Source organism: Eutrema salsugineum, unplaced genomic scaffold (genome assembly GCF_000478725.1).
Source record: "Eutrema salsugineum unplaced genomic scaffold, Eutsalg1_0 scaffold_1, whole genome shotgun sequence".
Classification (NCBI taxonomy): Eukaryota; Viridiplantae; Streptophyta; class Magnoliopsida; order Brassicales; family Brassicaceae; genus Eutrema; species Eutrema salsugineum.
Window position 1 is genome coordinate 19,423,947 of NW_006256909.1, and position 25,785 is coordinate 19,449,731.

At 33.5% G+C, this 25,785-nt stretch overlaps 1 long non-coding RNA gene across 1 annotated transcript; it reads right to left on the reverse strand.

Annotated features, from left to right (window-relative positions):
- Positions 1 to 21,855: 21,855 nt before the first annotated feature.
- LOC18029985 lies at positions 21,856 to 23,821 on the reverse strand. The gene is made up of 3 exons (XR_002896819.1): positions 23,682 to 23,821; positions 23,274 to 23,522; positions 21,856 to 22,344 (listed from the first exon to the last, which is right to left on the reverse strand). It is a non-coding gene; the product is annotated as an uncharacterized LOC18029985 (long non-coding RNA).
- Positions 23,822 to 25,785: the final 1,964 nt, after the last annotated feature.

Below are 25,785 nucleotides of genomic sequence, written 5' to 3' on the forward strand. Positions count from 1 at the left end.
TATATAAATAGTACTATCATATCATCAATAAATAAAAAACCACTTAGATATAATCAAAAATAATATATGAATTTATTAATGGATTTTTAGTTTCTAAATTTGAAACTATAAATATAGATTCCTGATCGTAGAAAATATTCATGCAAGATATTCGGTTCCAATTAGACATATTAATCTAACTGTATTACTATAAACCTAAAGCCTCCTATATATATTTGGATTTTGCAGTTGTCTAAAACCTAGATACCACATCGTACCCTTTCACCATGGAACTCTATCACCGAGTTTCCGATTTGCATTCATGGAGATCGGACTGGAAAATCAAAATATTGGTTTTTAAAAAATGGGAAACTCTTGGTCCACAAGGAATTGTAGGTTTGGAATTTATTCTGGTGGATGAAGAAGTAAGTTATTGTTATTTATTTCATAGTAGTATTATTATTCATAAACATCTAAATATATTGATATTGAACTTTTCAGGGATGCAAGATTCAAGCTTCGATGACTAATCCTGTGTTGGTTTCGTATTATGATCAAGCTTTGCAAGAAGGACAGTGGAATACTCTACATGATTTTGTTGTAAATGATTCATTTTGGTTTCAGAAAACAACTCATCATAAATGAAGGATTTTCCTACTTCAGAACACTACTGTCAAAAGGCTATATGAAATCCCCATCGATACTCAATTTATGTCTTTCTCAGAGTTTGAGGATATTTTGGATAGGACTATTGATCATAAGTATCCTATTGGTATTTGTCTTATATAATTCTCATTGATTTTCAATTTAAAATCTTTTAAACATCTTTTGATACTTTATGTGATATTAGATTTACTTGGTGTTGTTGTCCACGTTGGACGACTTACAAGGATTAAGGATTACAGACTAGATTGTGATTTTCGTAGATACTATAGTCGACTACGATTTACGTTGAGAAATCTCAAGTAAGTATTTGAATCGTTACCCATTTAATTGTATGTTATTAAGATAACAATATATTTTGTTAATATGTTGTAGGATTGTTGAAATTAGTTGTGTTGCTTATGGTAATTTGGCTGATGATTTCCAATCACAATGGTGGTCTGCCTGTGGTTCTAATATAACATGTGTATTGACAGACTGGCGTATAGCTTACAACAATGGTTTGTTTCTAACTAAGTTCTTAACATTTAATCATGATAACAGTAGTTATTATGGTTAGATCAAATATTAACTATACGTAAAATCTATGTTTTAGGGACATTGACTGTTTCGGATGCAAGAGGGATGTCAAGGTTTCTTTTTGATCCCCATATTGTTGAAGTTGACAAGTTCAAAGATAAGTAAGTACTATATAAATATTTGATATTTTTCTAAATGCCAGTAATAATATATCTGTATATAATTATTTAGGTACTTCAAATCCAATAAGACGGAGAACAATGACATTGAGATTAAAGACTAATCTCATATATTATATTCACCTATTAATTATGGTTGGAGGTTCAACTATTCATGTCGTTTAGCTACAAAGGTGACCAAGTGAAGTAGTTAACGTTTTAATTCTATGAACTTATGTCAAATTCAGGATTTATTAATAAGATAGATTGATTTCATTATTCTCTATAGATGTTTGCTCATTACGATATATATATATATATATATTCTTCTAATACTATATACGTTTATATTATGTAGACAACATTGAAAATTTAAATAATATCATCCTCAATTATAAATAACCAAAACCATACCAAGTTAATATACATTCAAGTAATGCGACAGATATATAAAATTGTTCTTATAACCTAACTATTAACATACACACAAATAAAATTTTTAATTGTATATTCTCTCCAAACTTGATATCTTTATAAAAAAAAAAACTTCCCGTGCATAGCACGGGTCTAAATCTAGTTATACTTCGAATGAGAACCAACATTGTTTAAGAAATACAAACCTTTTAATTGGGAGTGGAAATGTTAATCTATAACGGTTTTCCTAATTTATAGGATTGTCAGATTTATTATTTCTCATTTGAAATTATTTGAACAAATAATTAGGATTTATCTATATTATGTATGTCAGTTAAAATTGAATTATTGTAAGAGTGATATCGAGAAGTTGTGATATAATTTATCTTATTAAAAATTAAGTTACGATTAATCCGCATCAACAATACTTTAAACTTACGATCATAACGGTTTTCACTATCAAAGATGATATAAATTATAAGTTACGCTATATTTTATAATGCTTTAACTGGTTGACTCTTATATTAATTATGTAATATGTAACTGTTGTAAATGTAGTATTTTTGATTTAGTAAATGATTTAACTTCGTATTTCATAAATTCAACATAAAAAGTACCGTAAACAAAGAAGACGATTTAAAAAAAAAGAGTAACTTACTGAAATAAAGATTCGTCATGCAGTTTTCAAAATAAAATTAAGATAAACATTTAAATCTAATTGACCGGGAATAAGCCCCTTGCATTGCAAGCTTCTCTAAAGGTGTTGTATACAACACCATTAAATGTTCGGATATCTTCATAACTGCAAGAACCTCTAATGATATTCAACAGACGACCCAAATAAAAAATCTTCCCATAATAAATTGAATACTGTTGAAGAATAGTTGGATTTCCTAAATCCTCACCCGTAGCCTCCACTCATGCAATGTGGCATTCTAGACAAATTGATGAGATAGTTCAGTATAGAGCATGAATCTGGGAGTTGCGTATATCTTGTTACACTCCCTCCAAGTAATAAATTTTGTATTTTTCATAAGTTTGTCTACCTTGTTTCGCTTGGAAGAATTTGTTCTTGGTAGATGAAATTGAATAATCTCTGAAAACAATCATAAAGAACTTGTTAAAACTTGTAAAAGGAAACAAATAATGTACTATAATAAGTTATTAAGTATAATTCTCTATAAAATCTATCAAAAGGATTCTTAATCGATAAAAAATGGGACGTAGAAGGCTTACCTATCCTGTTCATAGCAGTAGAAATGAGGAATATGAGATTTTTTAATCAGTGTAACAAATGAAGTTGCAGGTCACAAAAGTATGATGTAAATATATAGATGGATTAAATAGGGTTTACACGAATATACAAAAACTTTAAAGATTGCAATATGCATCTGGTTTTAGAAATTAATAACAATATATAAATATCCTTCATATTAACTTTATAAAAATCCAAAATATATTGTTAGATAATTCAATTTGTACATAGTAGCTTCATAAGAATATTAGTTTGAAATTATCGGAGCACAATATTATATTACCGTATATTACGGTTTAAATAAAACTGTAAAGAGGAAAATCCAAACTTTTGAATATTTTTGTATCAGCCCAGTTGTGTCAATTGATTGCATTGACTTGTGTAAATATTCTGTCCATATATCAAAAGCGAAATTAAAAAAGTCAAACTGGTTGGTTGAAACAGTTTTCACAAGAAAACATGGAAATTTGGTGACACTGAATATTTTTAACTATCCTATCCTATATAAAAAATTAGAGTTGCTTCGATTATAAACATACTTCTAAAAAGTTTCCTGCATTTTTTCACGACTGCTAAAATATTAGAAAAAATGGAGAATCACCAAGAAAAAACTTATGATGAAAACGGATTATTGATCACTAATCCACCACCATTGAACATGCGATTTGGGGTGGAAGAACCACAATCACCTCCTCCAATTTCTGAATCAGAGATTGAGGAAACTAATATGTGCAAAGAGATGCATGACTTTCTGAGCAAATAAACTGTGAAGGCCATAAAAGTTCCTTTTGAGGTAATTTAATCTTTAAATTAATCGGTTTTATTATGTACTTTGTATTAGTGAATGTTTATTTCAATATGTAAACTCTGCAGCCTGTTGGAGAAATATCGACTGATGATCCAAAGAAAGGAAAACAGGATCTCTGTCTAGATCTGAAGATAGATTTGAAATGTATAGAATGCGGCTTCGTTAAGACAGAGATCCGCTACTTAGATACATCGGAGTGGGTAAGCTGTTAATATTCCATTAATACATTGATTTGTTTAACTAACATGTTTGAAGTTAACAATCTTATATGTTTTTGGATCTTATAGGCACATAAGAAGAAACGTGAAAAGGAGAAACTTTGGAGTATAGCTAAAATTATCTCTGTTTAAGAGAATATTATCTACTAATGTTTGCTACAATAAGATGTTTTATGTTGATTATAATAAAATTGACTTATTTTAAAATAATGCAATATGTGTGTATTGCTTGTTATTTTTAAAATCCTATGTGAAAAGATTAAAAGTTCATCTGCTCAATTGATTGTAATCAGCTAACATTAAAACATTGATACCATAATATTTTCCAGTCATCCTTGGATGTTATGAAAATTGCTAAACGTCAGTTGTCAAAACTGAAATCAAAACGTCAGACGGAATTAATTTATATTTATTCTTACACTAAAGTTGTTAATAGTTCATGAGTGAGCATTGAGTTTCATTGTTAGTAATTACATAGTTCAATAGTGATACTGCCTATATGAAGCGTTATAGTTGCATCGTTTGGGATAATTATAAATATAAAAATTCAGAAAGGTTCGCAATAAATGTAAATATCAAAGCCTACTTACATATATTGTTATGATACTAAATTTGGCATATTATGGAAAATGGTCGTTACTAAATTGTAGTAGTATATTTTGGCATTGTCTTATTATTATGGAAATGTGCAATATTTGATGGAAGAAAATGTCTATAAAAGAAGTAACCTTTTCAAAATAAAATGCATTCTATATATAGATCGTATATGTTATATCCAAAACTATACATATATACATGTAAAATATATAAACAATAAAGACAAAGGATAAGAAAGGACAGAAGTAAATTGGAAATTAAACATTACCATAATATAAATCCTATATATTACATTACAATCTTAAGAAAGTAAGTTCAAATCTATCCCATTTATATGGGAAAATATTATATAATATCATTGTTTAACAGTTACAAGAAATTATTAGTACATAAGAGGGATTCATCTTAGGGCCAGCTTGGATCTCCATGGATATTGGTAAAATGAAGTCTGACAAAAAATACAAGTTAACAATTGTCAAAAAGATAAAAATTTACCATAAAACATGTTAAATATATTAATACCAATTAGAAAAATTAGCAGTCAAAAAATTCAGAAACCTCTTTGATGTGAGGATTGAAAAGTATTTCAAATTGATCTCCAGCATTCCTTATGCGATATCTCCCTATATGATTTTAAAATATATGTGTTCATGTTACAAGCCAATTTATCATATTAACAAATTGTAAATGAATGTTTCAACTGGATTAAAATTTAATTACTAACCAGAATCATAGGTCAGACGAAACATCCGCAAAATTAGGACTGTTTCATAAGAACCTATGTCTTCTCACTTCTTCCAGAAATCCAGCGCAGTCTTCCCAATGAGTTTGATGTCCATATCAACATAACTAAACAAAAAAATTATGTTACAACAACCATAACAAAGATACATATGTAACACATAAAATTAATTATTGGCCTTTGCATATATAGATGATAATATAAAACATCTTACTTCATGTCCCTTATCTGAATGTCCAATTTATGAGACGGTCCAAAAATCATTTCGTAGGGGTCATCAATGTCAGTACTTAGTTCATCATCAACATAAATGATTAGATGTAAAAAAACAAAAAAAATGATTATGCCTATCAAGTCTACCAAGAAAAAAATTCATTACACAATATTTATAATAATTCTTAAATTGAATAAGGGTGAGAAGCCAAACCGATTGAGTACTCTGTAGTGAAATTCCCTCTGATAATGACATCAAATGGCATAAAATCTATCATATGCTTAAGATTGACTTGAAATGTCTTGTGTACAACAGTATCGGCGTTCATGATGATAAAGTGGTAGTTGATGATATTTTTGAAAGATCCGAACGCATTGACAACGTTGACATAATTCCATTCTCGTTCTTTAAACTTTAGACCGAGAACAGAAATAAGATCATGATCTATTGATGCCTTTATTTTGTAGGCCAAATTCATGAACCAAGTAATAATTTAAGAGATTCATGTTTTTAAATGTTCATAACATGCAACAGAGAAAAATAGTTTATAAAAAATGAACTTATATTTTCGTTACCGAGGATAAGACGCAATTCATAGCGCTGATTACGGTAGGTGAAGTGTTCCCAAACTCGTAAGAATTTTATAAGAATTCTGGAGTCAGATTTTGTGAAAAAAGTGGTTGTTTTCTGGAAACTTTAGGTTTTTTTAGTTAAGATGGCCATACGTTTTTTTCACACGATTATGAATGATTTATATGTATAGCAAAGCAAGTATAGGGGTTGAAAGGTTGTGTCATTTAGTAAAATTAGATTAAATTACAACCTTTGACATTTATTGAACCGGGTGACTTCCGAAAAAACCAAACTGGTTACATTCAATTCATAGGTATATTTGACTTTAAACTTGTACTATACATAGAACAATATGTGAAGATGGTAAAAAAATGTCAAATCTGTAATGCCTACTTCTCTTTCATTACGTCAATTACTTCCTTTTAAAATATTACAAATAATTAATAAAAGTATAATACAAGAAATTATTAATGAAACATTTTAATACAGACATATATCCTATACCATTCAAATTTTTAATATCAGAGTTATTATTTAAAAAAAAAAATTAAGTAACATTCACGATGCAATGCTAGCACAATTAAAATTTCTTTATAAGATATAGTCATTAAATAAGTTATCTCAATCAGAATAAAATAGAAGTTTAGTTTTCCAAGTTTAACACTTTAAAATAAGAAATAGAAAACAATAATCTCTTTTACGGAGACTGCTCTTCATATTCATCGTAAACCGGTGTAAAATCAATTGAAGTTGCAAGCCTTAAATAATATGAAAATTTTCGATCATTATAAAAATTGCATTCATAACTATTAATATATATGATACAATATCAAAGATGGAATAAACATACTTCAACTTTGCTCTTTCCACTTCTAGAGTAGGAGGATCCTCGAGAATATCAGATATGAATAGGATCCTCGAGAATATCAGATATGAATCTTTCTGATTCAACTATCCACTCATCTAATTACATAGACATACTCAGTATATGAAAAAAAAAATTTGTAAAACTTGTAATTTATTACCAATATAAAATCATAACATAGTTACTATTTAGGTATACCTCTCCATCTAGTGAAAGAGAAAAATCACAATACAATAATATACCTAGAAGACCTATCATGATTCCTCAAAAGTTCTTCAAATTTTCTTGCCAAGTTATCCCAAGCAATATATTTCAAAAAATTCTCCACTGTATATTTATATCATATAGAACATTATTAATATACTTTAAAATTAGGAAACAATAGTCCGATAACACATGTTTTGAGGATAAGTGATGTGGTGTGTGTCGAGGGTTGTCAAGTTTTACCCTAACTGAAATCAATAGCCGCAAGTGCACAGCTGATCGATTGTAGTACTTAGGGATCGAATCCACAGGGAAGGAGGATCTTTCCTGCAAAAGCCTTCGAAAGAAATATAAAGTAAGGAAGTCTAGAACCAAGCGGGTTTTGTGAGGGTTTTGGTGGTGTGTTTAAAACGTAAAAAAAAAAATCTTAAAGAGAAAATACGAGAATTAAAATGACCTAATAACTAAACTTAATGAAAACGAGCAAAAACGAGAAAAACGGTTAAACCTAATTGCTTTAATAAAAATTGATTGAAAGAGTAAAGATAACAGACTAAAGCTTGAATAAAAATCGGTGTAAATCTATAGAAAAGAAAGCGCTGGGGTTCAGGAAAATTTTTTCAGGGGTATGAACGATTCAAAACATTGCTAGAGAGTAAATTTGATAAGATCTTAGCTTAAACTTTTCCAACTAGAGTCACGGACGTATGAATATGCCACTATCGTGATCATAGACAACTATCTCTCTCAACCCTGAGCAGTAGGTTTCCACTCTGGCCCTCGAAAAGAAGCGGTGCATTATGTTTAAGACTCGTCAGCATTCACAAATCGCTCATAGGTAGGTTTCCACTCCTATGTTTGTTTTGCTCTCCCAAACTATATCTGACACCGGATGAACACTTTCGTGTCACCAAGCATCTGGATCAGATTGTAGTTCATGACGCTACTCTCATGCAGTAAAAACGAATTCAGAAGAAAAAGTTCTAATTCGGCTCAATAGCTCATGGAATCCTCACCGAACATATATATCCCCATCGAAAATCCCTTAGACCCAACAATAAAACTACACAGACATGATAAATGAAATCAGAAACATAGTATTAAAAAGTAGTACAGAAACCGAAATTGAAAAAGAAAGAACTAGGGTTCAAGAGATAGATCTCTCTCTCCCTAAAACCTAAAACAAAGCTTAAAGTAAAATTTCTGTAAAGTATTTCGTCTCTCTTCTTCTCTTCTCTAAAAACGACCTAAATGATATGTATATATAGTCTCCAATACTCTCTGGTGTCTAGGGTTCCAGAATTAAGGCTGAGAAAATGATACAGGCATCAGAAATGGGCCTTTGAACTCGGAGTTAGCTGCCCGCGGTCGGGAAGTGCGTGAGCGCGGGGAATGGATGGCTGGCTGCGGTCGGGATGGTTGTGACCGCGGGGAATGGCCTGTTGGCCGCAGGTGGAAACGCTTGCCGGCTGGTTTACGGGACATCTTGCTCTTCGCGTATCTTTTGATTGAACCGTTGGATTGCAAAGCTGTAAAGTGTGCTGGAAAGCTGATACTTCCATCTTTGGGATCTCCAAATTTAAGCTGGATCAGACAGTGAGAAGGCCTTCAATCGGGGGTGAACTTCTGACGGTTTGACTCTGAGCTGAAATCTGGTCTTCTATCCATTTTGTTAAGCTTTTCCCTAAGTTACCTGAAAAGAGTCTTGTAACTACAAATACTAGAAAAACGTAATAAAAGTACTTGAAAGCAATTAAAAACATAGAAAAAGTATTTCAAAACGATCCATAAAAGTGGTCAAAATACGGTGTTATCAATAAGTTGTACTGACCTGAAACCTTCTATTATAAAACGAATAAGTGGACGTTTCGTGGGTGTGTCCGATGTATCAGATATAGAAACTCCTAATTGAAGTTTCTGAACAAAGATGATAACCCCGAGAAGATCAACTGACAAAATAAAGGAGTGACTTTAAAATTCATTTAGGAGTTCCTTAGATAAACGATTTAAAATAAGAAGTTTTAAGAAACATACCAAGATATCTGTCTGTATGAATAAGTCTATATAAAATATTTATGAATGCACAAAAAGAGTATATTCCTCTGGAAGACTTTGGATCGGTTTTCTCAATAATGGTTTCTTCGAGGAAATGTATATGATAGTTGTTTGATGATATACTTGGACTAATCACTCTGTCAGTAACTTCAAAATTACCAATAAAATATCACTCTCCTTCAACCAATTCATACTTGAATTTTGGCATTTTTTCATATTGAATAGTAGACAGGATGCGATTGCCCTACACGGTTTATAAAAAAAAAACCAATTAACAAATACATTCCAAAAAAATATATACGGATAATCTTTTCAAACCTTCAAAACCTGCAAATTCATCCGCAAGAACTAACATCCGATTAGGGCGATCGAAGAGAGTATAATCATAATAATCTCTTAGTATTTGGACACAAATATGATATCCACCGTTTGTCTTCTGAAGTTCGGAAACTCTTTCACAAGGAGACATTCTTTGTTTTTTTGGTTAAGATTGAAGATGAAAGGGAAGAAGAAAATGAATAGTTTTCTATGTGATGGAGTAATACGGTTATGCTTTTAATGGCGTCTTAATTGAAATTCTTGTCAAAAGTGATGACAGTTGGTTTTACAAAAAATTTAAAACGATAAATTAAAGTCTAAAAGAAATTTAATTAAACAATCAAATCTAGGGCAACATTCATGTTCCACAATAAATTAAAAATATGCAAAAAAAGTTCAAGAAATACCGTAAAAAATAACGAATAGAGTTGAAACGTTATCCACCCATTGGACAAATTTGTTATAAAGATCAAAAGCAATAATCAATCAACCGAAATGTATTTCTGCACTAACTTCATTAGGATTTCTTGCTTCTTCATAACTTCATCGGGATTTCTTGCTTAGATCGCTTTTTGTTAACAGATCTTTCACCTTCATCAAAATATTCAGGACTCATAATTAGCTTTTTAGATGAAGGAATGAGTGAAGATACATACGATGGATTCTCAAGTTCGTCAGAACTCGTAAGCATCAATGGTTTCTCAAATATAAAACATTGTTGACGACTTAACTTAACCATCCGATAAGCGAGTTTGAGAAGTCTGTCAAATTTTATAAATATTACATTCACTACAAGAAAAACATCATTTTACAACGGCCAAAATGGTCATTATTTTGTCGTAATAGGGCTATTACGACGAACTACCGACGATTTTGAAATCGTCGTAAAGTCATCGTCGTAATAGACAAATCGTCGTAAAATCGTCGTATAATATACGACGGTTTCATTTCGTCGTAACATCGAGGGAAACAAAATCGTCGTAAATGCGTCGTACAGTTTACGACGAGTTTACATCGAATTGCGTCGACTTGGTCTTCGCCTGGACCGTCGTTAAGTGGTCGTTAATGGTCGACGTAAGATCGTCGTAAAAAGTACGACGCAAAAATCGTCGTAAATCAATCGTAAAGTATTTAATCATTTCGTCGTAAAATCGTCGTAAAGCACGGTATAATCGTCGTATTTGTCGTCGTACATTTTGGTCGTAAATTCGTCGTAATATGTACGACGAATGTACGACGGTTTTAAATAAAGATATTACGACGATTATACGACGTTTAATATAATTGAAAATTAAAAAAAAAAATTAATTCGAATTAAAATTTAAATTAAAAAAAAAATTTACAATTTAAAATTTATTAAAAATTGAAATTAAAATTTCAAATTAAAATTAATTGTAATTTACATAAAAACCATACAGCTCTAAATCTAAATCTAAATCTATATCTTCGATCCCGTCACCGGCCACCTCCCCATCGTCCTGGACGTGTTCCTTGCCGGGTCTTCGGTTTGATGCTTCCGCCGGCGCCTGATCTCCGGCTCTAGGAGGCTCAACCCCGAGAGATCGGAACATCTCCTCGTCCGTCTGCACCGGCGGTTGCGTCCTAGTGGATGACCTGGCGGCAGACGATCCGACAACCCCATCAACCCGCAGCTTCTCCAACTAGGCCATGAGCATCGGGTTGTCGGCTCCCATGATCTCGAAGAGACCGTAAAGCTGGTCGATCCTCGTCTCGTAATGGGTCCGCATCTGATCGATCTCCTGGCGGATAACCGGATCCGGGACTCGGACGTGACCAGTCGCCGTAGCTCTCGGGGTATCACGGATGGACCTCATCCCTAATACCCCCCCATTTTTCTTTGGGGCAATCTACAAATATTTAAAAACATTATGGTTAGAAATTCAATTTAAAACTAAAGTTACATTAATTAAATATAGTAATTAAATTTACCTCTTCGAAAATCTGGTCCATCTCCGCCACCGTCAGCGCCGGGGTCAATTGGACCGAGCTACCTCCGGGAGATGTTTGACGCGCCTGCTGAGTCAGCTGCGTCTGTCGCTCCTCGATCACCACACAGGCGGCGTTGTAGATATCCTCCGCCCGAGGATCCGTGAATTCGCCGTTCCGCTTCTTATGCGTCTCGGCGAAAACCTTTGTCATTGGAGGAAGTTCTCCTTCGTTATCTTCGACCTACAAAATCAAAATGAAAAAATTAGTATCGACAAATATCGGTTAATTATTTGAAAACAAAAAAATTAGTAATTTTAATTTACTTACCATCATAAGCCGTCTTCCGGCAAAAGGAATCTGGCCGGAGGTGTGCGGAACGTTCTTCCGATTTCCCGCATCGTCAGTAGCGTTCCTGAAAAATATTTTCATTAGAATCTATTATAAGAATTAATGAAAACAAAAAATGTAAATATTATATATTGGAATTAACTACTTACCTAGATCCGGAACACTTGGCGGCCGTAGTTTGGTTGTGCGGATCCAACCAGGACAAGGCCCCGCCAGACGGTATTGGCCATAGGCGCCGGCTTGGCCTTGTCGCCGTCACCTCCCACTTCCGTTTCCAGTCGGAAACGGTGTTGTTGAGGCGGAATTTGACCTTCTCCTTGAAGGCCGTCTCCACACGTCCGTGTGCGGATGTTTCCCAATGCCAGTTTTGCTAGGAAAAAAAAAGAAGTTAGTAATTATTGTAAAAAGTTAAAATTTAAAATTAAAATTAAATGAAATTGTAAATTACTTACCGCAAAACACTTGAACCAAGTGTCAAGTGTGGCCTGATCCAGCTTCTTCCAGCTGGTATGGGATTGTACGAAAAACCCCTTGATGATATCTGCAACGTTACGACCGACTGCATTGTCGGTCGTAAACCTAGTCAAATAGAAAGAGAAAAGTAAATTAATTTCAAATATATAAGAATAAATATTAATTAATTTAAAAATATTGTAGGAAAAAAATTACGTACCAAAATGTGCCCGGGGCTCGATCCGGGTCGAGTTTGTTCATGGTCTCACGACCCGGCTGTGCCAGAAGATCCTGTACCATAAACTGGGCAGACGGTACAGGCGGGATCGGATCAGCCTCAGGCTCGGCCGGTGCGGGAGCCGCTGGTTCGGCTGGTGGTGGTGGAGGCGGTGCCGGCTGCGGTACAACGACCGGTTGGGAAACCGTCCGTTGTGTGCCCGAAGACTCCGGGATGGCTGATCCGGTCGCCGAGGTAGACGGGGCCGAACCGTCAGAATCGACTAGCTGTCGGTAGTGAAATCTTTTAGCCTGAGGAGCCATATCGACAGAATCTACAAAATTTAAAAAAATTTGTTACTAATTTTTCAAATATTTATTTAAATTTACAAAATCCGGGCCTATCTAAATTCCGAAACCTAAATCTAAATTCCGAACCTAAATCTAAATTCCAAACTTAAATCTAAAAGAATATGTAATGAAATTAATTTTAAAAAAAAAACTTATAAGTATTGGCTAGGAGAGTAGGGAGAGAGGGAGTGGTTTAGGGTTTAGAGAAAGAAAGTATTGTAGAGAGACAGGGGAGAAGAGAGGAATGAGCGACGAAAGGGGGAAAACTCGCGTCCCTTATATAGATTTTGTGATCGTCGTAAAATCGTCGTAACTTTGCGACGATTTTACGACGATTCGGTTGTATAATAGTCGGTCCACTGCATGACATGACACATGTCGTGATGGGAGCGTTTGACCGTTACGACGGTTTTACGACGATTTTACCCAACACCGTCGTAAAATCGTCATAACGTCTAAACATTTATAACCTCGTACCTCGGATCAAGAGTCTATCCGGTGCAAACATTACGACGGTTTTACGACGGATTTAGAGAACTTCGACGTAAAACCATCGTAAATGTACGATTATATTACGACGGTTTTACGAAGTTTTTTAAAAAAGTGAGTAAACCCTAAATCTTATAAATGGGATATTGAATAAAGAACAATGTAAAGGTTATTGTATCCTAACATATAACAAAAGGTTTACAATTTTGCATGTATGATGGATTTGTGACATGAGATAGTAAAAATTGAAATTCTGTAATCTAATATATAACCTTTCACTTAACATTTACAAAAACATGCATGAACTTGTAAATATGTATGTTTTTTTTCAAATTTTTGATTTTGATCAGATTGATAGCATTTCATATAAAATAAGATAACCAATCAAAAACAATTTTGAAATACCTTACAACCAATAAGATATAAAAGATTCAAATTCTTGGATTTCAACATTACGACGATTTTACGACGAAATAGTGTACTCGTCGTAAAACCATCATAACCTTACGACGATATTACGATGGTTCGTCGTAAAGACGTCGTAATGTTGAAACCCTATTTATTCAGGACTTAAAACCTAGACTTAGGGTTTAGGGTTTAGAAAAACCGTCGTAAAACCGTCGTAAAATCGAATTTTAAGATTTTTTAAAAATTCAAACAAACAAAGTTACAAATTACATAATAACAAACATTCACTAAATACAATGCATGAAACTCAATCAGATTCATCTTCCTCTATTACTTCATCACCATCACCGTCTTCTTCCGCCAAATCGTCATCATCGGTTTCAGCAAACTCATCATCACCTTCTTCTTCTGTATCATCGGGAAGATCTTCAACTTGCCTGTTCCGAGGGTCTATTAAGAAAATCTCCTCATCAACATCTGGTTCAGACAGATCTACGCAAGTGTCCTGTTGAAGTGGAACATCCTCAACCCCTACAATCTTGCCCCTCGGAGCCACTTTAACTACAGCTAACCATGAAATTCTTGTTGATCGAACTCGAGGGTATGGCAGAAACGTTACCTGTTCTGCTTCAGAAGCTAATATAAATGGCTCAAACCTGTTGTACCGTCGTGATTTGTTCACGTCAACAACTCCAAACTTGTTTAGACGTACCCCTCTTCCAACAGTTGGATCAAACCAATCACATTTGAAGAGAACAATTTTCAGCCTTAACAATCCAGGATACTCTACTTCAATTATTTCTTGCAGAACTCCATAAAAATCGATTTCACCCCTCACATAAACTCCATAGTTAGTTGTCGCCCGCTTTGCACCGTGACGGTATTTTTGCCATCGGACCTAGTAGTAACTCATGGAACCATGTTGGAAATTCATCCGGATCATTCGGGTCCACCTAATAAGAAAAAAATTCCGCTTTAATTTCTTGATTTGGATATATAGCAAATTAAAGTAGTTTTTTAATTAAAATTTTATACGTACTTGCCCTTTTAACCACTGGGCATAGTGTTGATCTTTACGATCATTGATTTCAGTTTCAGAAACCCCAGATATGCATTCTTTAACCTCATCAACAAATGTGCTGAGAAAAACAACAAATAGTTATTAATACTGACAACTCATATAAAGATATTATTAATTAAAAAGTACCTTTCATACGATGACAACTCTTCACATTTTAACAGGATATACGTATGTGCACTGTGATAATCTTTTTCATTGGACCACCAAACATCTTTTAGTTTTCCACTAAGACGTCCGATCGGCGAGAATATGTCAGGTACACCTTCAACGGCATATGTATGGCCAACTCCTCCATCATCATATCGACGAGTAGCTCTTTTGCGTGTTCGTACTTTCGGTGCAAAATAGTATGAAGTAAAGTGTGAAGTCTCTTGCGTCAAGCTTCCCGCCACAATTGAGCCTTCCACTTTAGCTAGGTTTTTGGCTTTACCTTTAAGATGCTTCATGAAACGCTCGAACGGATACATCCACCTGTACTGAACGGGTCCACTGAGCTCTGCTTCGTGTGGGAGATGAACAGGAAGATGTTCCATAACATCAAAAAATGATGGTGGGAAGATCTTTTCCAAATTGCACAACAAGATTGGAATATTCAATGCCAGTTGCGATATTACATCAACTGATAATGTTCGTGTACTAAGATCCCGAAAAAAGCACCAATGCCTCCAATAACTTCATGGACGTTTTTGGGCAAGAGTTCAGCAAATGCAAATGGAAATAATCGTTGCATAAACACATGGCAGTCATGGCTTTTCATCCCAGCAAACTTTACCCCCTTCTCAACAGATTTGGAAAGATTAGAGACATACCCATCAGGAAATTTAACGTCAGAAGAAACCCATCTGAACAATGCTGACTTTTGATCTGCACTCAACCGAAATACAGGAACTGGTGCTTTTCCGTTTCTCAGTAGATGCAACTCACTTCTGTTGCATAAATCAGGCAAGTCCAATCTTGACTTACCATTGTCTTTTGTTCTTCCCACTACATTCATAATTGTATGCATGATGTTATCAAAAAAGTTTTTTTTTCAATGTGCATGACATCAAGATTGTGTCTGAGCAGATGATCTTTCCAATAAGGTAGTTGCCAAAAGACACTTTTCTTGTGCCAATTATGATGAACTCCATAACCTTCAGGCATATTTGCAGGAGTGTGCCAGTTTCCCCCACGCGTTACTGTTTCCTCTGCCCTCCAATGATCGATTTGCGCCTGTATATCAGCTCCTGTTAAATTAACGGGTGGAGGGACATGTACACTTTTGTTCTTCATAAATAACCTCTTGTTCCTCCGATATGGATGGTTATCCGGTAAAAACCTTCGGTGACAATCAAACCAACAAGTTTTTCTACCATGTTTTAGCTGAAACGCATCAGTTCGATGAAGACAATAAGGAAAAGATAGTCTCCCATGTGTAGTCCATCCTGATAGCATACCATAAGCGGGGAAATCGCTTATTGTCCACATAAGCACAGCCCGCATAGTAAAAATTTTCCTCGTAGAACAGTCATATGTACGAACGCCAGTATACCATAACTGATTCAACTCATGTATGAGTGGCTGCAGAAATACATCGAGAGCTCGCTTCGGATGATTTGGACCTGGAACCAAAATACTTAGGAAAAGAAATTCCCTTTGCATGCACAAATCTGGAGGAAGGTTATAAGGAGTTAGGATTACTGGCCATAATGAATATTGTCTACCAGACATACCAAATGGACTAAAACCATCAGTGCACAGACCAAGATAGACATTCCGTTTGAACTTAGCAAAATCTGGGTATACCATATTGAAGTGTTTCCATGCCTTTGCATCTGATGGATGAACAACTTCTCCATCTACTTGTGTATGTTCTGCATGCCATCTCATTGATGCAGCTGTCCTTTCAGATTGATAAAGCCGTTTTAACCTATCAGTTATAGGGAGATACCACATACGTTGGTACGGTATCCTTTTACGCCTACCAGTTTGCGGCCTGTATCTTGGTTTTTGGCAAAATCGACATTCCTCCAGCTGATTATCATCTTTCCAAAAAATCATACAGTTGTCAACACATACATCTATCATCTTAGAAGGTAGACCAAGACTAAAAATCAACTTATGAATTTCATAGTATGTTCCCGCTGCCAAGTTATCATCCGGTAGATACTCCTTCAGAAGATCAGCCCAATCATCCATGCAAACCTCAGCCAGGTTATGATATGTTTTAATTGACATCATCCTAGCTGCCAACGATAATTTAGACAAGCCTTCTCTACATTCTTCGTAGATTGGCTGATTAGCATTGTCTAACAAATCATAAAATCGTTTGACATCTACATTAGGTTCCTCAACAGCATTACCAGTATGCGTTTCATGAAATGCATCAGTCACCATTTCGTGCATCTTATCATGATCTACACTTTGATCATATTGATACTGATTAGGCTGATGACCATAATTCGATTCATCAATATCAACATGACTTTGATAATTACTACTACTACCAGCATTCCCATGAGTATTACTGCCATATCCTTCTCCATGTAGATACCAAACAAAATATTGCGGCATAAACCCTCTATTTGATAAATGCGTCCACACGGTTTTGGTTAGTGTATACCTCATATTCTTGCATTTCAAACAAGGACAAAACATCTTCCCACTATCTTTCGTTCTCTCCATATTTGTAGCCTGAAACATAAATATTTCTAATCCGTTCTTGAACTCTTCTGTCAACGCCCCATCTGAATCTTTACGCATATACATCAAACTTCTTAGCTCGTATATAGACATCTTGAAAATAAACTCAAAATAATATCTCTTTTTATTGATTAGACAATAAAGGAGGTGGTCTCTTGTGTCACGTCTAGCCACGTGAATGGAGTAAATTAACCTTATAATATTATTATTTCTTTTTTTCAAAGTAATATAACTCTTAATTCGGGTTTCCAGCAATGGACAACCCAATATATAAGGATTTACAACACTATACTAAAATTTAAGAGACCTACAATGGGTCTCCAAGATGAAGATGCTCTTATGTTTGAATGATGATGTGTTGTGATTGAATGAAGGAATGAAGATCTATTTATAGGAAAATTTCGGGCTTTACAACGCTTTTACGATGACTTTTTACGACGGTTTTACATTCAACAATAATATTACGACGAGTTTACGACGATTATGCGATAAAATCTTTCATCTACAATTGTTAGGTAAACATGTTTTAAATGTTTTTCACCTAACTTCTTTTTCGACGTAAAATCGTCGTAATATGTACATCGAAATGCAGTCGTTGTATATTCGTCGTAATTTTGCATCGAATTTACGACGATTTTACATTTACTAGAAAATCTCTCGTTATCGATGTATAATCGTCGTAATTCGTCGTAAATTGTACGTCGAGTTTACGATGATTTTTTTACACGACGGTGTTACGACGGTTTTAAAATTAGACGTAAAATCGTCGTAAAATCGTTGTAATTTTGCGACGATTTGAAAACCGTCGTAATGGACCGTTGGAAAACGATTGTTTTCTTGTAGTGATTTGATCGAGAATCCCACTCAGTCAATGTCGACATCTTGAGACAATAGCTTAACTACATACGGAGATTGGCTTCCTTTTGTATGCTCTTCTAAAATTGTTATTTTGAAAAGCATCCTCATAGTTAGGAGCTTTGTCAAGCCATCAGGGAGCTCTCTTGGTAAATCCTGCGCATCATTATATTAAATGGATTAATATAATTTCAGTAAATGTAAATAATGTATATAAGGATTTAACCAATAACCTTATCATTTTGTTCTATTATAGACTCAGCTGAATGACCTAACAGTCTTTGAGTAGTGTCATCAAACATCAGAAATCGGACATCGACGTCTGAATCGTCAGTTACAAATAATATAATATAGTACCTACATAGTTTTGTAAGGAAACATAAAAGTGATCAGTTATTTGAACGTTGAATCAACATGTAATGTATTGTCGGAATAAATGTATTATACGACGAATCAACGTAATAAAATAAGGCGAACATTTAGTCAGTCAATCAGAGAAAGTCTACATGAAATAATTCTGCTATCTGTTATATCTCTTACCAAAGAAAGTGTAAATGAAATAATTAATATTTTCTTGACTTTATGGGATGAATCATTGTATGACCTTGCAACGATGGTATCATATGAATAAATATCTCCAAAATTTTTGCAACTGAAAAGAGGAATCCTCTTATCGTAATCTTCATAATCAGACATAATGCCATGCTCTAAAACTTTGATATTACAAGGTTTGCATGCCCAATAATACCACAGCTTTGAAGTGTCAACGTCTTTGACCATTACGCAGGTTACAATCTTGTCGGGGTATAACAAAACCATTAATATGTATATATTGAAATGTAAATATATTTTTACCATGAATAAAATACAGCTCATACCACTTTTGTATCACGAATTCCAGCTATTGTCTGCCTCCTATTTTTCACACCTAAAAATTATTCATGGTAGTCAATAGCACCACCCTAAGAGGTTGAAACAATCATTTGGTTGTTTTTTGATAACCTACAAAACCGTACAAAATAATTATATAAATACAATAATGTTAAAATGTTATTAAAATTGTGACATAACATACTTTTCTCTGAAATTTTTCACGATCTTGACGTCAGGATCAAACAAAATTTTGGTGGAGTTGAAAGCATTTGATATTGATATGTCACCTATACTCAAAAATAAAAATTAAGAATAACTAACAAACTAATGCAATATCAATCTCAACCAACTGTGTACATATGAATAGGTGATATTGTGTTTGTACTCTTTTATACAGACAAATCGCATTACACAAACAACAATAGCAGCCATATATTTGTCAGTCTACTCAACAGTTGCTTTTGCATATTGTCCCCATAGTGTACATTTCAGTTGGACATTGCTTCAGCATTAAACATATTAGCGTTCCAGCGTTAAAATATTTTCTTTATATTTCGGTATGATATCATAACTACTTACTTGGTATCCCGGAGTGTTATCATTAATTTCTCGCTGATCTCACTTTTGCCTTTAGTTTTGAGAACTTCCAAACTCCTCACTATGAAAATTTGTCCAATTATATCTTGAAGACAAAATATTTGTATACAATGATAAATAGGTACAATATAATATATTTATCAAAATCTCGATGATAACGTACCGATGAGGACGTTTCTTTCTAGCTTGTCTTCCTTGATTGACTTGAAATCAGACAAATATTTCTCTGGCAAGTTTGATGGAAAATCAGTAATCTCCTTAGCACGGGTGGTTTTGCACAAAACAATTTTGTATGGTAATGGAGTAGTCCTAAATCACTATAGTATTCTTTAATGATGAAGCAATTAATAGAAATTGATTTCCCTTCTATAAGAATGCCCTTATGTTTTGCGATCAATTCTTCATCAACAGTGGTGTGAATTCTAATGCCCTGTAAATCACACATAAATAATATTACTATAATCTATAGATTGATCAAATAACGAAAAACAAAATACATAAGAGCATACAAACCTCTTCGTACCATAACCATTTCTATAACAAAGCCAGACTGCCTGTTCTAGACTTTCCAAAGGAAAAATATATTAGCTATAACTTTTTGAATTTCACTGGATTGATCTAATTTTGCAAATGGTATAGCAGCTGTACATCTGCGTACTAAAGCCATTTGGTGAATGAGAATGGTTGATTTTTAGTGTTTAGGATGGTGGTATATATATGGAGAGGAAGTCAATGACAAAATTTTAAAATTGCTGTTAGACGAGATTGAAATTATTTCAAAAAAAGAATGAAATGAAGAATATGGATATACAGAATGTGCGTAGAAATAGGTATTGTTGCGGAAATATTTGAGAATCAATATTTTCAAATTGATTGAATTGCCAAAATTGACGTCTAGGTATTAAAATGGAAGATAAATTATTGATTCTTATTAAAATATTAACGTTTTTGTATATTCTGTTACATTAACTCCGGTAAATCTTGCTAATAGTTAATGTAATCTTTTATTTTAGAAAAAAAATATTTTTTACGTGAATTTTTTTTAAAAAGCATAATTTCAAAAATGAAAGATATTTGGGCTTGTATAAAGTATTGGGCCTTAGGATGTTTTTAAATTACACTTAATTAGTCCGGATCGGGTATAAAAATTCGCGTGTTTATCCGTTTATTATTTTTTAGTTTTTAATTATTTTAAAATATGAAAACTTCCAGAAAAATTACACATCAACATTTCTGAACCAATGAAATTGCGCAGAGCGCATCCTTGCTATATCACATTTGACATGAAATAAACATCATCATTGATATAAGCAAAGAGCTCATTTTAAACCAATCAAATTAAAACAAATCAGATTTTTTCATTAAATTACATTCTCATTTAATATATAGGATGATTCAAAAATTTATTTTAATGAGGAAAAAACTAAATCTTTAATTGAATATTTGAAAATCCAAACATAATGCTTTAATATCTTTTTAATAATTCAGGATAAACAATACTTTTACAATATTATTTGTGCTATTTTTGAAATTTAAAGTTTGGTGCGTTAGATTTAAAATAAAAACTACTTTTGTGTTATTTTAGAGTATATTTATGTAAGCTTTAAGAATATAAATGTTTGTTCTTAGCAATTAGCTAGATAGATAGAGACATTTTAAAAAAGAGGACAAAACTGGTGTTTAGGTCGGTGATCTAACCTACATTGTCATGGTTGGAGTTGGAGAGCAACAAAGAGTGGATTCCAGTACTAACCTAATACAATCAATAAATAAAAAACCGAGGAGCTTCATGCAATTTTGAATTGTACAAGAATTCAAATGACATTTTATTTATTCATAAATGTGTAAATGACCAAACACATTAGGGACCGTAAAAGATATGGGTCCACAACTTTTTTTCTTATTACCTTCAAAATGAGATGTCAAGATATTTGTTATTGAAATGACACTTACACGAGTACCTTACCATGACAAAGTACGCAATTCGATACATTGAAACATTTTTAGTGTCAATTCTATATAACAAAACTGGAATTCCTCACCACACAAGAACAACAACACATCCCTAACAAGGGAATGCGAATCCTAATCCAAAACCCGAGGCCGAGAAACTCTAAACAAAAGAACGAAAGAAGAACACATTCCAATTCAAAACAAAACGTACAACAAAAACTTCATAAGCCAAGATAAGAATCATACGAGACTCAATGCTTCAAGACTTAACACAACTCTCAAAGTGACAGTAGCAAAATATTTCCTCCCATCACGATATAGAATCGACTAAGATGATAATTAACAATATATACCCCAAATGTCCCACAAACCCCTAACTGAATATAGACCGTAACGCGTCTTATTTCTTGATTTTAGCTCCAACGCCTAGGAAATGGTCATGATTACCTCCTCCCATTGACTGTCCTGCCTTTCTGGCTGCTTTCTCTTGCAATGCTCTCGCGTCTCTACACCACATATACAGTATCATCTAATCTCTATCAGCATAGCACTAACAATAAAGTGATAAATCAAATCCAACATCCCAAATCAACAAATACATAACAAAAATCTAAAAACTTGATCTAAAAGCTTTAGATATATTTTACATAAACATAAGCATCAACAGAAAACACTCTCAACAACTTCCCAGAGCTTCTAAGGATTTTATGGCTTATTACACACTGATTTCACAACCTAATCATCGTATTCTCCTTCTAGGCTTAATCGGAATAGACCAAGATAAACAAAGTCTAATTAGTTAATCTGAAAGTTTTACAGAAAAAGAAACCTATACCATTATCATCAAGAAGAAACACTTATAACAACTTTTGAGTCTACAAAAAAATTTATGTTTGTAAATTGTAATGCTTACTGATTCCACAACCTAAGGCTTTTATCTAAAGGAACCAAGATACACAAAATCCAACTATTAATCTGAAAGCTTTAGAGAGAAAGAAACCAACAACATCATCATCAACAAGGAGCACCAATAACAGCTTTATCTCAGATCTCTTATTAAGTTTACCAAAGATTTAATGCTTAACATCTTATCCAAGACTTGCCCTAATAGACAGATTTAAACCTACGTCTCAACAAAAAAACACCCTCAGCAACTATGCAGAGCTTTCAATGATTTAATATCATTGAGCTTATTAAACTATAATTCCACAACCAAAGGTTTATCCAAATGAACAAGGATATACAAAATCTAATTAATTAATCCGAATGCTTTAAAGAGAAAGAAACCTACATCATCATCATCAACAAGAAACTCTATGAACAACTTTTTTCAGAGATCTTATTAAGTCTACCCAAGATTTTATGTTTATAATGTTATTGATTCCACAACCTTATCCATGATACAATAAGAGAAAGTTAGAGATTTATGCGTTACCTTTCTCGTCGCTGTTCAGGGGTTAATCCATCGTTCTTAGGTTGCTTAGGTTTATGATTACCTCTTGCTTGTGCTCTTTCCCGATCACGCTCTCTCTGGTTACCGCGTTTGCTTCAATTAAAGCCAAACAAATATCACGAAAAGGAAAACCCTAAAAACTATCTAAGAAAAATGTAATGAAATCTAAATGAACAGATCCACAAAGGATATGTGCCATGGTCGATTAACTGATACACAGACAGAGGTTCCCTGGAAACATAACAAAAGGAAAAAAATACACCAAAGGAAGAAGAAGAAAAGATAATCAATTGACCATGCAAATTTAGATCTCTATGGAGATAACGAAAATTAAAAATTCTGACAAGAATATAGAAGAAAATAAGAATTAGCAATTGAAGAAAACATTACCTGAAGATTGAGAATTCGGAATCGGTGAGATGTGAAGAGATACGAAACGAAAATGGAGAAGATGTGATTTTATATTAGATGAAGAAGAGACTGGCAATTTGTCGATCAAAGCTAGATTGGAATGTATTATGGAAGACTCGAGAAGCAGCGGAGATTCTTTTCTTTATTTATTTATTTTATTATTATTATATTTGGTCCACCATATATTTGATCCAAAGAAAAAACTTTTAAAAATGGTTTTTATTACAAAAGTAAGAAAAAGCAGCAATCTACAAAGTCAAACATGTGGTCATAGATGTAAAACATGAATAAATTTGTGGAGCCGCCTTCACTATTTACGTCAACTTTGGATTTAGATTAAAGCCACAAAGGCAAAGAGTACTGATACATAGGTGCAAACCCAAGGTTAAATAGCCCAATAAACCCAAAATACAAATGAAACACGTATAAGAATACGTGTAAACTTCTTAACGTCATGACTAATAAAACATGTGTCCTCCAATTGAGCTATCACCATCGGTTCCATGCCGACCTTCACCGCCGGCAACTCTTCATCGCTGCGATGCTTTAGCGACTTTGTTGTCTCCGCCGGTATCATCATATAAACTTCTTCTACAGTGAATATAAGTTAGCTCATGATTGGTTGGATATCTTCTCACTTCCGTAGGATTTTCCTCCGATCATCACATACTCGTGACCTTCACCCTCCGCCTTGATAAAGGCTCTTTAATAGGGAATCCAGGGAGAAACAATTCCCAGCCAGGAGAGGACGATGCCAAACGTTGGAGCAGAAGCTTTCGCGACCATCACCGAACCTAGGCCTTACCGCTTCACATTAGAGGATTAGCCAGATCTGTAGAAGAGCGACACAAAAACCGACCATGGAAAACTTTTTGCTATATCTTTTTAAGAGCATAATATAACCAATTCTTCAAATATGCAGAGATTTTTCACTCCACTAAGGATTAATGAAAACTACTCTCATCAATATATGAAGAATTGATCTTAGATAGCAAAAAGAAATCCAAAATTTGAAAAGCAAAATCCGTTAAACGGAAACATCAAATCCGACAAGAGAGATATGATACAACAAAAGGATTAATCTAGTCGGAATTTCTATTTCGGTCTTGCCGAAACTTATTAAATCTGATGGAAATCAGAATAATTACAGAGTTAGAGGCTTTCTCTCTCTGAAGGATATGAAAGAGAGAAGAGAGAGAAAGTCCCCCTCTTGTTTATTAAGCCCTATGTATGCATAGTAATTCAAACTTTTTATGTTTATATATACTAAGGAAATTTTTCGATTGTAAACACACAAAACATTTTCATTCTCAATAACATCCTCCTCTCTCTTACTCTCTCGCTCTCTCTTTTACGAGTATCATGTTCTTTTGCAGGTATAAAATTTTCGTCTTTATTTATATTTATCTATATGATAAATTATACATATTATTATAACACGTTATCAGCAGCACGATAACTCTACGTTATAGGTAAATATATATTCATAATATATATACACTACTATAATAGGCGGTATGTCGCTTATATAACTATTTATTATTTTCAGTGGATGTTTAACACACCATTATTATTTAATATTATAATGGGCAGTTTGTCTCGCTTTGTTATCATTTTACTATTTATATCATGGTTGCTAAATGTACCATAATTATTTATTTTTATTAATATTACAATGGCCGACTATGTCGCCTCGTAATTTAGTTACTAGATAAATGTGGATGACTATGTTACCATAATGTTACTGTTAAATATATGTTTATATAATGGTTGTTATATAAGGAGGCTCTGCCACCTGTATATAAACCTTATGTCTAAAAATTAATAGGTTTAACTGATTGTTTATTAAAATATTTGGATTAATTCTTTTCTTCAATTATTTTCTCACCAACGGTCACAAAGAAAATCTTTCAAATTTTTTCACTTTTTCAAACGGCTATGAGCAGTGTTTTTCAATCTATAAATATATTTATCTTTCATTCATTCATTTCACTCAAACATCATATCTTCCCTCAAATATATTCGGTTTTCATTGCATAAGAATGATGATTCGTTTGTTATTGATTTGAAGCGCGATTGTAAT